At 37.5% G+C, this 18,011-nt stretch overlaps 1 long non-coding RNA gene across 1 annotated transcript; it reads right to left on the minus strand.

Moving 5' to 3' along the window:
• Nucleotides 1-420: 420 nt before the first annotated feature.
• Nucleotides 421-16,556, minus strand: LOC141379522 (uncharacterized). The gene is made up of 4 exons (XR_012396331.1): nt 16,531-16,556; nt 16,390-16,446; nt 1,673-1,840; nt 421-1,183 (listed from the first exon to the last, which is right to left on the minus strand). It is a non-coding gene; the product is annotated as an uncharacterized lncRNA (long non-coding RNA).
• Nucleotides 16,557-18,011: the final 1,455 nt, after the last annotated feature.

The raw sequence follows: 18,011 nt of genomic DNA on the forward strand, positions 1-18,011 counted from the left end.
TTACTATAGTATGGTTCAAAAACACTTTATAGTGTTCACTATAAATAAAAGTAATCTTTCATTTGTTTCATGTGGGATATTTCAGACAAGAATGTAGTTTAATGATCTAAGCTAGGCCACTTATATTTTTTAAGAAGAGAAAATGGTGGTTTTCTTGAAGATGTTATCACAGTTCTTCTGGATTTAGTCCGTCTCAGCTCTTCCTGTTTCTAAATGTCATCCAGACGAACTGGTCTCATTGCGCATACAAAAATCTAACTTAATCATTACAACTAATGGTATCACTTTATTTTGATGGTCCCTTCGATGCATTGTTGAATTTAAGTTACATTGCATCGACATGCCAACTAATTCTCATTAGATTATGAATAGACTGCTAGGTTGGGGTTAGGGTTAGTGTAAATTGACATGTACTTGCAAAGTTTCTTAGAGTCAGTTAAACGTCTTTTAAAGGAGCCGTATCAGCAGATATTAAGCAGACAGTCTGCTAATACTTAAATGAGAAGTAATTGGCATGTAGTTATGCAATTTAGTCGACAAAATGAGCAATAGAGACCATCAAAATAAAGCCAATTACCATTAAACATAATATTTTAAAAATGTAAACTGACATTTCCTACTGACAAGCTTCACAAATGCGCAGAAATAACTATCTTAAAACCATTATTGTTGACAAAAAAGTAACTGTTGACCTAGGAACGTGTCTAACCCTGCAAAATCAGGTCGTGGAGTTGTACTATCTCCACTCAGAGAGCCACCCGCACAACGTGACGTCCACAGCCGCCTGCTCCAGCTCCCCAATGAGTGCAGAAACGCTGCGTCGTACACCATGTAAAGATGCCCCTCTATTGTATTATTCATCCCGGTGACAAGTTCCTCACTTCCTGCAGGCCAATGCACTCCCCCAATGACACGCCGGGGGACTGAACATGACACTGAGAGTGAATTAGCGGCGTTGCATTAGCCATCTGCATATGGGTAGGGGCCCGCTTCCATGGCCCTCCAAGGACGACACTGACAGTAATGTTAAACTGATTTCCCCTGGGATGAGCTGGAGCGCAGTTTACAGAAAGCCAATGAGAAAGTTGTGGAGACGGGATGCCGCGGAGCTGGGAGAGGATCCTGTTAGCCGTCATTTTGACGTTTTGTTTGTTCCAGGCTAGCAGTCGTCAGCGATTTCTTACTAGAGCAGACAAATATTTTGTTTCTTGAAGATGCTTAAAAACATAAACGTCATGGCTTAGTCACTCATTCTAAACATTGTAGCTCAATCACAGATGGTCCAGAAATGTCCTTCTCAGTTAGCATTGTACGTTTATTTGCTTATGTCTCAGTCATGATGGTATTACTTTAAATTATACATGTTGTTTTAGCTTCATAGTAAAAACTGTAGAGCTTTGGTCATAAAGCTGTGTGTTTAAATATGATTGTCACAAGATATACAGAGTTACTAATTATATACAGTTCAGTAAGTTTATTCATTAAGTATTCAGTAAGTTTATTCATTAACTAATTTCGAGAGGATCACGTGATTATGATTGAACACGGCTGGTTCTGCATTAGCATGCATGATCCACCAATCAGTAACCCACTATAAAGAGCCAGGGTTTTTCACTACAGTCATCTTCGATTTGAAGAACCCCCCCCCCCCCCCCCCCCCTTCCACCCATACCTCTTCACCTTTTCCTCCATAGGGCGGCACAGTAGCCCAGTGGTTATCACTGTTGCCTCACAGCAAGAACGTCACCGGTTCTAGTCTTTTAACAGGCCGGTGGTCGTTTCCGTGTGTAGTTTGCATGCTCTTCCCGTGTTCGCGTGGGTTTTCAGGTCCTCCGGTATCCTGCCAAATTCCAAAAACATGCACCAGAAGTGAACTGATCAATCTAAATTTTGCACGACAGTCAATCTCTCATCCTGCAGCATATCTCTTCATAGCATTTAATTTTTATGCTGTGTTCACACCAGACATGGAACGCGCAGATAAATCGCGCTATTCATGCGTAAATAGCCGTGTGAACATTTGAGTTTACTCGCTTCATACGCGTCAAACCCTGCTTCGTTCGCGTGTCAAATTCAGATCAGAATAGACACGGATTCGCGTGATGAGCAGGGCTTCTGTCTGCCCAAAGACTCCAGCTTCATAGCTAAATGGCTAACATGGATTTTATGAAGAAAATAACAGTGTTTATGTGCTTTATGAAGACAGAAAAACAGCGTTGATACGTTTAGGGTCGTGTCTGGGTCCACTACATTCTTTCAGAGGTGCATCCAGCTCTGTGAGCTTATAAAATCCTCCAGAAACTTAACCTGGATGACGGAGGCTTTCAGCGGTGCTTCTGACTGAGCCAAGCCGAGATTGATGAACTGTTGTCGGTGAAGGATGGAGGATTTCCCTCTGAACACCTACAACAGGTTCTACGTCACAATCACGCCCCCACAAGAGCAAGCTTCTGATTGGTTAACGCGGCGAGAATGTACGCTGAAGTTCAGATTTTCGAAATCGAGAGAAAAACAGTCTTCGACGCTGTTTTTCAGTTTGCACGTCAAACGCGCAAAACGCTCAATTCGCCCCGCACCATTCACGCGTATCGCGCCACAGGATGTCTATTCGCGCGTTTGCATTGACTTAACATGTAAATCACTCGCGCTTGACGCGCGTTACACGTCTGGTGTGAACGCAGCATTAGTCATCAACTCATCAAGGGGTAGTTGTCGAGATCTACCTGAGCTCAAGGCTCCCCTCTCGCCCTGTAAATGGGAGGTAGCCCAGGGCTCAAGGACCTTTTTGAGCTTCGGGCTCTCTCCCGGGACAGCATGCCAAACTAGCTTATAATCAATCAGCTAAGTGTGAACTCTTGAGCTTACATTTTTAGCATAATTTACGTTAACAAATTATGTAATCTTAGACTCTCAGAAGTGTCCGTCCAAAAGCTGTCAGAAAAGCCATAGCATGATTAAATGATGCTGCAATGATTAGGCAAGTTTTGGGGGGGTTTGTCATCTTCAAATTGCTGTGACATTAGAAAACTGGGTGTCATCTTTGATAGAGCTTTGCGTTTTAATAACCATGTTAAGTTTGTTGTTCGTACATGCTTGTTCCATCTGAAGGCTCCTACACACCGGGACGCTTTTCATTTGCGCTTATCATCAGCGTTTTACGAGACGTTTTTCGCATTCAAACCCAAGCGATTTTCACTGCCGTCAAGCAGAAGTGTACGCAAAATCACTCCTTGACGTTAGATGGCGCTACACCATCCGTTCTTCAAAATCTCAAAACTCAGGGCTTCTGGTAGTAAACAGAACATCAAAGTCAACTAAAGGAGGTCGAGCCTTCTCATTTATGGTTCCTAAACTCTTTAATAGCCTTCCTGACAATATCCGAGGCTCAGACACACTCTGATAGTTCAAAACTAGAATAAACATTTATCTTTTTAGTAAAGCATACACGCAGTGCATCACCTTATCATGTAATGATAAAAAATGGGCATGATGGGACAAAATTAATGGACAAATCAGTGGACTGAACAACTAGTACATTTAGGTAGTTTATTATATTTTAAAAATTCCACATTGGCTTTGTTTCTAAACTAAATGTGGGGTTGCAAAGTCACATTTGGTGCAGGCGGTGTTTATTTAGCATGACATAAAACCAGTAAACATCACAGTCTCTCATATTAGATGAATATAAAAAGAACCAACACTCAATAAATAGTTCAACAGACTGTTTGTCTGAGTATGTGTTCAGCACATTTAGTGGGAGGCTGAGAAGAAAGACAGGTGACTGAAGTGTCTTTTAAAGGAGAATGGTTTATGATTCTTTGTATATTTTCTGGATGGCAGCAACAGTCTCTTGTAAAAGTAAAAAAATAAATCCTAATAGTCAAAATAGACTGTGGCTATCCTCAGTGTAAATTCTGAACAGTAAAAAAAAAGGATTAAGCATTATAGTACAGATGCTAAGATGGCATAAATGATCCATGTATATTTATATTTACAATATTAAACAACCAAGTCCAATGTTGCTCCGCTTTGTGTTTGCACTGTTCCAGAAGTGTTTGAATGTAGTAGAAGTTCCAGAAGATGTTGAAAAAATAGCTAGTTTTATAAATTGAACATTTAATTTTAATTACATTTTATTTAAATATATATATATATATATATATATATATATATATATATATATATATATATATATACACACTGACCGGCCACTTTATTAGGTACACCTTACTAGTTCTAAGTTGGATACCCTTTTGCCTTCAGTATTGCTTTAATCATTCTTGGCAGAGATTCAAAAAGGTACTGGAAAATTCCTCAGAGATTTTGGTTCATATTGACATGATAGCATCACGCAGTTGCTGCAGATTTGTCTGCTGCACATTCATGATGTGAATCTCCCGTTCCACCACATCCCAAAAGAGTGATACAGTGAACTCATTGTCATGTTCAAGAAACAAGTCTGACTTGACTTACGCTTATAATATATATATATATAAACAATGCAAAAAAATATTACATATATATATATATATATATATATATATATATTTTTTTTTTTTTTTTTTTTTTTTTTTTTTTTTTTTGCATTGTTTAGTTTAATGCTAAACTTTAGGGATTAACATATTTTAAAAGTTCTTTTCATTACTGAAATAAATAAATAAATAGTTTTATATACTGATATAAGAATATACTAAAAACAATAACATTGTGACATATTAATACAATTTAACCACAGAATAAATTACCCAAAAAAAGAAATGCTTTATTAAAAACATGAATGTAAAGTAATATAAAAATCAACTAACTAATCTTCTCTGCTGTAAAGTATTTTCTGTTCTAAACTTTCACTCTCAATGTCACAGAGATGTGAAAATGATCTTTGCAGAGAGAGACAGAGCAGTTCACACATTAGATTTGCACCTTGTAATTTGCACCTCTAAGCATACCTTTTGCCTAGAAAACTTTCTTAGAGTTTGCACAGTTTCCTTTGTTCAGGACTTCAGTTGTCCTTTCCTGAGGCTGTATACTCATGCGCTGCATCATGATAGGTCCTACATACAGCATGTTGTACATATTTGTACAAAAGCTGAAATACGACCAGGCTCATTCTGAAAATGTACCCCATATACATTTCTGAAGACCACCAAATATGTCCCAGGAGGTACGGTTATTTGCAGTTTTTGTTTTTGCAGACCACCAGAGGCCATTGTTTACACTTTTTGAGAGTTTTAAACTTCTCTCACGATGCCATTCTCGTGTAAATCTACCAGAGGCCTCTGTCGACTGACTGACTGACCCACCCTCCTCCTTCCCTAAACCCAACCAATAGTGTTTTCAAAAGCAACAATTGTCCCGCCCACCTCTTTCCCTAAATCCAACTAACAATGTTTAAAAAAAACAGCGCTTGACCAGCACCCACTCACTTCTCTAGACCCAACCGACAGTGTTTTCAAAAGCAATCCAGAAAAAGAAAAGCTCTTGAGATTTTTACCCCATTTTCAGATTTTACCTCATTCTCACTCTGTTCTTGTTTGTATTTGCTAAAATTTAAATAAAATCTAACAAAAGTATTATTGTCAGGCTATTTATTATTTCATAGGAAGATAACTTCATTTAGTTTTAAATGTTTCAGCGCTCAGATGCTCTATTTAAAAGGAAATGTTTTAGATCAATTGTACTGTGAATAAAATGTAGAGTTAAAGTAAGTTAGAATTATTAGCCCTCCTGGGAATTTTTTTTCTTTCTTTTTCAAAAATTTCCTAAATTATGTTTAACAGAGCAAGAAATTTTTTCCACAGCATTTCCAATCATATTTTTCTTCTAGAGAACGTCTTATTTGTTTTTTTTCAGCAAGAATGAAAGCCGTTTTAAATTATTTGAAACCATTTTCAGGTCAATATTTTTAACCCCCTTAACAATATTTGTTTCGATAGTCTAAAGAACAAACCATTATTATACAATAACTTGCCTAATTACCCAAACCTGCCTAGTTAAACGTTTAAATTGGAATACTAGTATTTTGATTAAAAAAATATATAGTAAAATATTCTGTACTGTCATCATGGTAAAGATAAAAGAAATCAGTTATTAAAGATGAGTTATTAAAACTTATATGTTTAGAAATGTCTTATAAAAGTCTCTCCGTTAAAAATAAATTGGGGGAAAAAAATATACAGAGGGACTAGTATTTTAGGACGGCTAATAATTCTGACTTTGACTGTAAATGTAAATCAAATATAAAATTAAATGGATGATTCCATCAAAGGCGTGTGTGCTTTATTAGAAGAATAAATGCCAATCTAGGCTAGAAGTAATATGCTTTAATATTTATACACTGATTTAACCACATACAATGTTAAGAATTAGCTGAAAGAAATGCCTCTAAAAATAACCCAGCAGACACGCAACGTCATAAGACATTAATATTAGGTTAGATTTAGGTCGCCAGCATCAATGTTATTTTGACGCCCAATAAAAACGTGAAACGGCGTTGACATTTTGTTGATTTAGGTTGTGTTGGAAAGTGACCAAAATCCAACGTCGAGCCAACATCTTAAACTAAAGTCATATTAACAATAAATGCTGACATTTATTCACCAGGTATATGGCAACCAAAATCTAACGTCTGATAGACGTCATAGTGGTAACGTCCACACAACATCAAGCTCTATCATCATTAGACGTTGATATTTGGTTGATTTTCGGTTGTGTTGGAAAGCGACCAAAATCCAACGTTAAGCCAACATCTTAAACCAAAGTCATATTGACGATAGATGCTGACATTTATTCACCAGGTATGGCAACCAAAATCTAACGCCTGATAGACGTCATAGTGGTAATGTCCACATGACATCAAGCTCTATCATCATTAGACGTTGATATTTGGTTGATTTTAGGTTTCATCGAAAAGTAACCAAACTGCAATCTGATGTCAGTCTGATTTTCATTTCCAAACAAAATGCAACATCCCATGATGGTAGGGTACAACGTCAATCTGACGCCATTTTGACGTCCTGCGCCAGCTGGGAAAAGACTTGGGATGTGACTTGGACTGAAACTCTTGAATTAGACTCCACTTTAAAGACTTAAGTCTTGGCTTGGACTCAAAAGACAAAGCTTTAGAAGAGCTCCATGCATGAACTGTGTTCTGACTGACAGGTCCCTACATAGTGTGCATTGCTCTGTACTCCCCTATCTTTCAATGCTCTCTACCTAAGCATGAGAAACCTTTATTTCCTTTTGAAACATTCATTCACTCCCTTCAAAAAACTTGCTAAACCAGTTATAATTAAATCCTAAATATATAACTCAACCAAATACTATACAGTACAAAACACTGCACCAACCACCTCCTAAATGTCACGCTGTAGGCTACAACTTGTATTTATCCATCAAGGTAACAGAACGCTCTTTAATAAAACAACCTTATCTTCCACAGTCTTAAAAATGTCTCAAAATGTGTGTAAAAACAAGGCGCCAACTGCGAAAGGAGGCTAAGAGAGCTGTGTCACGCCGGCAACTGACAAAATAACTGCAGATAATTAGAAGCTTTTGTAGCGCGCCCGTCTTTCAACAAAGACACCTGCATTTCCTGCGAAGGGAGGCGACGCGCGCGGTGATTGTCATTTTTAATCTGGTTCTCCTGCGGGGCTCTCAGAGAGGCTGCGGGAGCCCGGTGGGTGTGTGAGTGCTGGGACGAGAATTCACACAGCGTTCCCCCAACTGTTTCACTCTGACAGGGCCCCCGCTGACGAATTAATCTGCACTCGTGCGCAGTCCGCGACAACATTTGAAAGTCTCGCTGAAAAGAAATCGGGGTGGGGGGAAAAAAGCAGTAGGGTCAGCTGTTAAACTGTAATTTGAATGTCTTTTATTTTAGCATAACAAATTAAATTAGCATGGGACTATCTGATGAAAGCAGCGTATTAGTGATCTTTTCTAGAGGCAAAAGAGGACGGATGTGTGTGAGTGAGTGGATAGCTTGAGCAGCTTTTCCAGAAAATCCACATTCCTGTTAATGTACCATTAATAAACGTGAAAAGAATCTGCCTTTAATTCCTTAACTAATAATATTAATAATAATAATAAAACAAGTGTATACAAACAAACTAGACAATCTGATTAAATAAAATACTCAATATTAATAAAGGATTTGTCATATAAATCAGGGTTAAATGCTGAATATAACCCAATCAGATTTTCCTCCTGGAAATGAATAAAAATGGATAAAACACTTTAAAAATACTTTAAAAAATTTATATATATATATATATATATATATATATATATATATATATATATATATATATATATATATATATATATATATATATACACAGTTGAAGTCAGAATTATTAGCCCCCTTCGAATTTTTTTTTCTTTTTTTAAATATTTCCCAAATGATGTTTAACAGAGTTTTCACAGTATGTCTTATAATATTTTTTCTTCTGGAGAAAGTCTTATTTGTTTTATTTCAGCGAGAATAAAAGCAGTTTTTAATTTTTTATGAACCATTTTAGGGACAAAATTATTAGCCCGTATCAGCTATATATTTTCTCGATAATCTACAGAACAAACCACTGTTATACAATAACTTGCCTAATTCCCCTAACCTGCCTAGTGAACTTAATTAACCTAGTTAAGCCTTTAAATGTCACTTTAAGCTGTGTAGAAGTGTCTTAAAAAATATCTAGTCAAATATTATTTACAGTCATCATGGTAAAGATAAAATAAATCAGTTATTAGAAATGAGTTATTAAAATTATTATGTTTAGAAATGTGTTGAAAAAATCTGCTCTCCCTTAAACAGAAATTGGGGAAAAAATAAACAAGCGGTCTAATAATTTAGGGGGGCTAATAATTCTGACTTCAACTGTATATATGAGGGCTGTGAAATGATTTTAAAAAAAATAACGTGATTAATCACACTTTTCTTGTAAATAATCATGATTAATCACGAAACGTAATTAATCATGATTAATCATGAAATGCCATATTTATTATAGAAGTAAAAACACAGGCTGGTAAGTGCCATTTAAATTTCAAATCAATCCATGCCAATTACAAACAAAAATGCTTTCCATGTTGGATTCTAAGTGGAATACAAACGCACGCACGCACACACACACACACACACACACACACACACACACACACACACACACACACACACACAGACACACAGAGACAACATGTGCAGTGCCGGTGAGCGAGAGGGATCCCTTCAGATTCATCAACAAGCACGATCGCCTTCATCAAATTTGCTCAAACTAAGCATTCAGAAGTATGGCTGCATTTAACGAGCAAGGATTCTGACAGAGGGACGTTATGCAGACGCATTACAAAAGAGTGGAAACTCTTTTGAGGGACGCAGCTTAAGGGCAGATAAATGTTTTTGACTGCTTGCGAATTCATCTGGCACTTTCATTCACATAGACACCAATACTCAGCTTTGATGATTAAAGTAACACTGATCAAGAGTCGACCATGTAAACAGCGATTTTTGATTATCTTAAATGACCACGCGAGTCCTGAAATGCAGAGGTTTTCCCTTTCCGTTCCCCATGCGGTATTACATTCCATTAAACATCCTGAATGAAAATTTGCTGAATGAGAGTAAACTGCTGAACTGCAGTTAAAGTCTAAACATTAATAATGAAACACCTGAATTGGAGCAATCATGTCGTTTTATTCCTATGGAAGGCCGAATTAATGTAAAAAATAAATAAAATGAAATCGCTCGCTATTCTGCTGCCCAAGGCAGCCGCCTAGGTCACCTCTATGGACGCGCCGGCCCTGAACACATGACGGCCACAAAAGGAAATAAAAAAACTGCAACTGCGTTATTTGCGTAAAAATAATTTTTACGCGTTAAATCTTTCAAATTAATCACGTCAATTAACGCACTAATTTTGATCGCCCTAATATATATATATATATATATATATATATATATATATATATATATATATATATATATATATATATATATATATATATATAYACACACACAYATACACACACACACACACACACACACACACACACACATATATATATATATATATATATATATATATATATATATATATATATATATATATATATATATATATATATATATATATATATAAAAATTTTACCTTAAGTGAAATTCCTAAAATTGCCCCTGGCAGAGAAGTACTACATAGTCGCAAGTTTATTGATGTACAATAACGAATGCCTCAATAAATCCGATCTGCCTGTTTACATGATAGTCGCATTGTCACACATCCGATTTATATCTATGTTATTTGCACATATGAAGAAGGCCTGAGACCAATCTCTGAATATCTGAATGCGTGAGTTACGTTTTTTTGTTTTTTTCTTGTTATCATTGTCGTAGAACAGACCCGATCTGTCTCACATACAAGCAAAAAATCAGAATTGGGTCACATTTAACTGGCATTTAATGTAAACGGGCCTTTGTTCATTCAATTTACCTATATCTCATGTCTTTGGACTATGGGGAAACCGGAGCACCTAGAGGAAACCCACACCAACAAGGGGAGAACATGCAAACTCCACACAGATGTGCCAACTGGCCACCATGCTACCCCAATAATAATATTATTAATTTATTTTTACGATAAAAGTCTGTAACTCACTATTAACAACAACAAAAAAACACTTTTTGAAGCACTTTCTCTTTTGTAAGATAGTTTGCTGAGCCAATCAGAGTTAAATGCTACAACCTAATCAGCTTTTCCTGAAATCGTCATAATCCTGGTAATGAACCATTAATATATAAAAAAAAACATAATGAGCAGTTAATCTTGTTCTTTGTAAAAACTAATATGTTGATGAAGAAAGAGCAGTAATGAGAGGTGAGTTTCCTCAAGGCCTGAAGCGCTCCGTCTGCCCTGGCGAAAGACTATTCTGTAAATTAGCGCAGCTTTGCTCTCTTTCATCTCTGCTCCTGAATGGAGCGCCATGTCTGATCGCCAAGCCAATTTGCCAGCCCATGTGGCACCCAACCCATCAGGCCCAGCCTTTCTGGCAACGCATGCTGAATTATTTCCTCCCTTCCCCCACTTCCAAAAAAAAAAAAAAAAGTGGCGATATGCACGGCTAAATCCGAATGCCCGTCTCTGGCATTGTCGGGATCATTTTGGCTTGATGCCAAACGTATTATATTGATCTCTCTTTTCTGTGCAGTTCAATGGCTCCAACACAATGCAGATTTCCAGCAGAACATATTAGGCAAATAACATGAGCCCAGAGGCCTGCGCTCGGAGACCGATGTCGTTAATATCAATGCCTCAGTCTCGGCCCGCAGCGCAGGAGCAATCAAGAGTCTCAATCCCATCTCCTCTGTCTGCAGAATCTCAACTGCAGATCATGCTGTGTGTGCGCCAGTCGGACGCTCCTTCACCTATACTCTTAAAAACACGAGGCTCCAGATAAGGGTTTTCACAGTGATGTGATCATTTTAGGCTTCAATGGAACCAATTTTGGATCTGATAAGTGAACAGTTCTTTAAGGAACACTCCATTTTTTTTTTGAAGACGAAAAGAGTCTTTAAAAAGCTTGACTTTTTTTTGTAGTTACACAGTGTACCACTAAGCGAAGTTTATTTATAAACTATTTTCGAAAGGATCACGTGCTAATGATTGCTTGCAGCTGGACCCGCATTATCCAATTTACAATGCACCAATCAGACGTCTCCTAAGCCAGGGGTTTCCCAAACTTTTCAGCCAGCGACCCCCAAAATGTCAATGCCAGTGACTCGTGACCCCCAATTTCCTCTCAGGTTGTTATATATACAGTGGTTATAAATGCAATGGCACACACACACTAATAGACACAAGTCTATTCTTGTTTTAATTTTTTCAATGTATATCAGTGCTGTAAATGGACCAGAAAGTTTAACCTGGTGTTATAAAATCAATCTGCTGCTTCTGACGCTATTGCTGTGTCTTTAATATAATGTAATTACCCCATGGGTCACTTTCCAATAGAACTAGTAACTATAAGCTACTATAGTAACTATATAGTAACTATAAAGCATATAGTAACTACAGACGACAATTTTTTTTCTCTTCAGTAGGTTATGGATAACCTATGGTAATTCTTATGTTTAAAAAAAATAGATTTTTTGAAATCACCAGGCGACCCCCCTTGATTGTCCCACGACCCCTCGGGGGGTCCCGACCCCCACTTTGAGAACCACTGTCCTAAGCTACTATAAATACCCTGGGTTACGTATCACAGCCATCTTCGTTTTGAAGAATGCCCCCTTCCACCCCTACTCCTCCTCCTTTCCTAGATGGGTGGCATGGTGGCCCAGTGCCTAGCACTATTGCCTCACAGCAAGAACATCTCCGGTTATAGTCTTTATCAAACCAGCCGACATTTCTGTGCAGTTTGCACGTTCTCCCCATGCTCACGTGGGTTTCCCACGGGTCCCCCGGTTTCTTCCCACCATCCAAAAACATGCAACCTAAGTTTATTGACTAATCTAAATCAACACCATAGACATGCTCCTACCAAGGCGAAGCAGTGGCGCAGTAGGTAGTGCTGTTGCCTCACAGCAAGAAGGTCGCTGGTTCGAACCTCGGCTCAGTTGGCGTTTCTGTGTGGAGTTTGCATGTTCTCCCTGCAGTTCACGTGGGTTTCCTCCGGGTGCTCCGGTTTCTCCGACAGTCCAAAGACATGCTACAGGTGAATTGGGTAGGCTAAATTGTCTGTAGGGTATGAGTGTGACAGGCCCATACGACAGGTCGGCCAGAAAGTGTAAAAAAAGTCATTATCATATGGACAAGTCTAAAAATGGAGGACTTGTTCCAAAAAGAGCAATCATATGGGACTAAGGCCAAAGAAGAAGACATGCACCCACCAAGTACTTCTCTCTTTAAAGAGCAACTACTATCAGTGCTATCACTATGAGAGTGGAGTTTTCAAGATCTACCTGAGCTCAAACTCCCCTCTCGCCTTGCAACAGAATGGAGCCCCGGGTTCGAGGATCGTATGAGCTTAGTGTTTCATCTTTGGTATGAAAAAAATAAATAAAATACAATGTAATAAATTAAATATATATATTCAATTGCGTTTTTTTAGGATAAAAAATGTTGGTTGTGTCAGGAAATATGCTGTTCTACATTGTGTAAGACCAAAATGTAGATCATTTGCACATGGTAAATGTCAAAATGAAGGTGTACGTTTGGTTTTAATGTAACGTACAATAAATAGACTTTTGCATGTCAAATATGTCAGATAGATAGATAGATAGATAGATAGATAGATAGATAGATAGATAGATAGATAGATAGATAGATAGATAGATAGATAGATAGATAGATAGAAACAGTTTGAAGATAGATAGATAGATAGATAGATAGATAGATAGATAGATAGATAGATAGATAGATAGATAGATAGATAGATAGATAGAAACAGTTTGAAGATAGATAGATAGATAGATAGATAGATAGATAGATAGATAGATAGATAGATAGATAGATAGATAGATAGATAGATAGATAGATAGATAGATAGAAACAGTTTGAAGATAGATAGATAGATAGATAGATAGATAGATAGATAGATAGATAGATAGATAGATAGATAGATAGATAGATAGATAGATAGATAGATAGATAGATAGATAGATAGATAGATAGATAGATAGATAGAAACAGTTTGAAGATAGATAGATAGATAGATAGATAGATAGATAGATAGATAGATAGATAGATAGATAGATAGATAGATAGATAGATAGATAGATAGATAGATAGATAGATAGATAGATAGAAACAGTTTGAAGATAGATAGATAGATAGACAGATAGACAGATAGATAGATAGATAGATAGATAGATAGATAGATAGATAGATAGATAGATAGATAGATAGATAGATAGATAGATAGATAGATAGATAGATAAAAACAGTTTGAAGATAGATAGATAAAAACAGTTTGAAGATAGATAGATAGATAGATAGATAGATAGATAGATAGATAGATAGATAGATAGATAGATAGATAGATAGATAGATAGATAGATAGAAACAGTTTGAAGATAGATAGATAGATAGATAGATAGATAGATAGATAGATAGATAGATAGATAGATAGATAGATAGATAGATAGATAGATAGATAAGTTAAAAGTAAACCCTTGTAACACAAAGGACCTGTGGCTGTAAAAACATTTGTTTTACAGGACTCTTTCATGCTGTTTTCTGGCATTCTGATGCTTCAGTTGCCTTTTAATGACTCTTATCGCTTTCTATCCGCGTGCAGGTCCGCTGGGCCTCCTGTTGGCATGGTGCTGTTTGATTCTTTTGGCACGCTCCACTCCTCGGCGCGTTCCAAAGCTAACGTGGCTGGGCACAATACATCCGTTAATGGGCTCGTCTGTGAGATGATCCCCCCGTTTCCTCAGATGGGAATCAGGGTAAACATTTCAATGGGAATCCTCTACAGACTTGGCTTGCCAACCTGGCAGCTAGTTAAACTGGTGTCTCTCACTCGACGCCTGCAAATGGGAAATGACTAAGCGTCGGAGTCTTTTTGACATCTCTAACGAGTGTCATATGGTCTGTGATGAGTTTGCTGCAGGCTAAGAGGCCAGCCGCTCGCTATCATCAAGGATTACGTGAGTCTTTCGTGACATATGTACGTCACAGTCGGTGCTGCTGATTGTATTCCTTGATTTCCAGTTCATTGATTGTAGTGAGATTATTCCAATGAGCTCTTTATTATTATTGCTGGTATTTTCCTATTGCTTTGTGATTTATAATTTATTAGGGTTATAGATGTTAAACGGCCATGAACCCTTTAACATATATAAATATATGTGTGACTGTGTAGGCACTGGGATAGCGAGTTAGGTAGGTCACTCACCTCCTTTTATTGTCCTGAGACAAACACAGCACCCTTGAATTAGTTCGTTTCTAGCTCTGATGATATTGGAGTCAGCAGAGAGGCTTCTCGGAACTGCTGGTTATACATTTCCTCTGAACTTATACAATTGTAAAGTATAACGGTTATAAATGTTAATAAAACCTACATGAGAATAAAACAGAACTGCCTCTTTTCATTTCTCATCAGAATAACATCATTTCAACACCACAGTAAACTCAAGTGACAGAACAGGAAAAATACAACTTATAAACAACAAAACACATAACTTAGCATGTGCAATGTGTAGCACGTATGCTACTGCTAACAAAGAACATCACAACAAAAGTAAACAAACATACCTGAGACAAACACAGCACCATTGAATTAGCTCGTCTGCAGCTCTGATGATATTGGAGTCAGCCGAGAGGCTTCTCGGAACTGCTGGTAATACATTTCCTCTGAACTTATACAATTGTGAAGTATAACGGTTATAAATGTTAATAAAACCTACATGAGAATAAAATAGAACTGCCTCTTTTCATTTCTCATCAGAATCACATCATTTTAACACCACAGTAAACTCAACCCTACTGAAAAATCCAGCTTAAACCAGCCTATGCTGGTTGGCTGGTTTTAGCTGGTTGACCAGCCTGGTTTTGCCATTTCCAGGCTGGTTTCCAGCCATTTCCAGCCTGGTCTTAGCTGGTCAGGCTGAAAAATGACCAGCTTAATCCAGCTTGACCAGCCTGGTTTAAGCTGGACATAGCTGGTTTTGGCTAGGCACCCAGCCTGGCTAGGCTGGTCAAGCTGGTTTTAGCTGGTCACTTTTCAGCCTAACAAGCTAAGACCAGGCTGGAAATGGCTGGAAACCAGCCTGGAAATGGCCAAAACCCCTCTAAAACTAGCCTGGTCAACCAGCTTAAACCAGCCAGCCAGCCTAGGGTGGTTTAAGCTGTTTTTTTCAGTAGGGAAGTGACAAATAATTAGCGTTTTGTGGAAAAGAAACGACAGAACAGGACAAATACAACTCGCAAACAACAAAACACATAACTCAGCATGTGCAATGTGTAGCACGTATGCTACTGCTAACACAGAACATCACAAAAAAAAGTAAACAAACATACCCGAGACAAACACAGCACCATTGAATTAGCTCGTTTTCACTCTGGTGATATTGAAGTCAGCAGAGAGGCTTCTCGGAACTGCTGGTAATACATTTCCTCTGAACTTATACAATTGTGAAGTATAACGGTTATAAATGTTAATAAAACCTACATGAGAATAAAACAGAACTGCCTCTTTTCATTTCTCGTCAGAATAACATCATTTCAACACCACAGAAAACTCAAGTGACAAAATTATTGCATTTTGTGGAAATGGAACGACAGAACAGGAAAAATACAACTCGCAAACAACAAAACGCATAACTCAGCATGTGCAACGTGTAGCACGTTTGCTACTGCTAACTCAGAACATCACAAAAAAAGTAAATAAACATACCTGAGACAAACACAGCACAAATGAATTAGCTCGTCCGCAGCTCTGATGATATTAGTCCTAAAGTGAAATAAACAGTTTCAAAGTTCACAAGTGCCAAAGTAAACTCAATTAATAAGACAATCAATCATCAAAGCAGCTCACCAACAGTGAGGCTTGGCTTCTTCTTCTTGGTGTAAGGGGGAGTTGCGAAGAGAGAGCTTCTCGGATCTGCTGGTGAATTACCGCCCCCTGCTGTGATGGATGCAATTGCAGGTAATGCAAAAACCAATGGTGAGTGTTCCCAATTGAAAGAAGAATTTAACCAATATTTTAACCCCCGTTTTATATATATATATATATATATATATATATATATATATATATATATATATATATATATATATATATATATATTCCCAGAGATGGGTTGCGGCTGGAAGGGCATTCGCTGCGTAAAAACTTGCTGGATAAGTTCAATAAAGGGACTAAGCTGACAAGAAAATGAATGAATGAATGAATGAACTTCTATACAGCTTAAAGTGACATTTAAAGGCTTGACTAGGTTAATTAGACAGGTTAGGGTAAATAGGCAAGTTATTGAGTAATGATGGAATATTCTGTAGCTCAAAATATAGCTTAAAGGGCTAATAATTTTGACCTTAAAATGTTTTTTATAAAATTAAAAACTGCTTTTATTTTAGCCAAAATAAAACAAATCAGACTTTCTCTAGAAGAATTATCAGACATACTGTGAAAATTTCCTTGCTCTGTTGAACCATTTGGGAAATATTTTAAAAAGAAAATCAAAGGGGGGTTGTTAATTCTGATTTCAACTATGTTTATTATTTGTAGACAGGATGTCATTTATATAACATTTATAATCGGACATCATATCTGTTTGAATAGTCTGACGAAGTGCAGTAATTAGATCAATGTAAGGCTGCAAGAAAAACTAATCGAAGTGGACCTGTCTTAATTTGGTTCTGGCTGAATTACTTGTTTGTGTGAGTAATCATCTATTTGATTTAACGTGTCTTTTTAATCATTAAGACATCTGTCAGCCGTAAAAATGTCTGTCCCAAAATAAACGAAGTTATCAATTAACCAATCTTCCCAGGAATCAATCACTTCCTCATTAGACCGCGGTGTGCATGTGTAGGTCTTGATGGTCAACACCTCTATGGCTTGGCAGAGGACACACATGCGGGACTTTAATTCTGAATTCATTTGTGCTGCCGCAGAGCCGCTATTCGCTGAGCGGCTGCTAAGGGGACTCCGGGGAGCCCTATCGCAGTTCTATATGCAAATGTCTTTGCAGCTGGGCAGTGGTGCAGTCCTACTGGGAGCCTGTTTATGCAAATCTGATAGAGGCGGGACGCACACCCTTGCCGCAGTCACCGGTGCAATGATTTTAGCTAAACAGTACCCTGCTCGGACAAGACAGTAATGCAAACCAGAACATTGGCGGTCACTGGGAAAATGTGTATTAAAATAAAAAGTTGAAACGCTCCAGACAGGAATAAACTATAAAACAAGGCAAGGAAAATGCATCATAATGTCAAAAATATTAAAACAAGACTCAGCATAGATGTGTGTGTGTGAGCTGTATTATGCCGCAGTCACACTAAATTTTAAGCTTGCTA

This window comes from Danio rerio, chromosome 20 (assembly GCF_049306965.1).
Source record: "Danio rerio strain Tuebingen ecotype United States chromosome 20, GRCz12tu, whole genome shotgun sequence".
NCBI classification, from domain to species: Eukaryota; Metazoa; Chordata; class Actinopteri; order Cypriniformes; family Danionidae; genus Danio; species Danio rerio.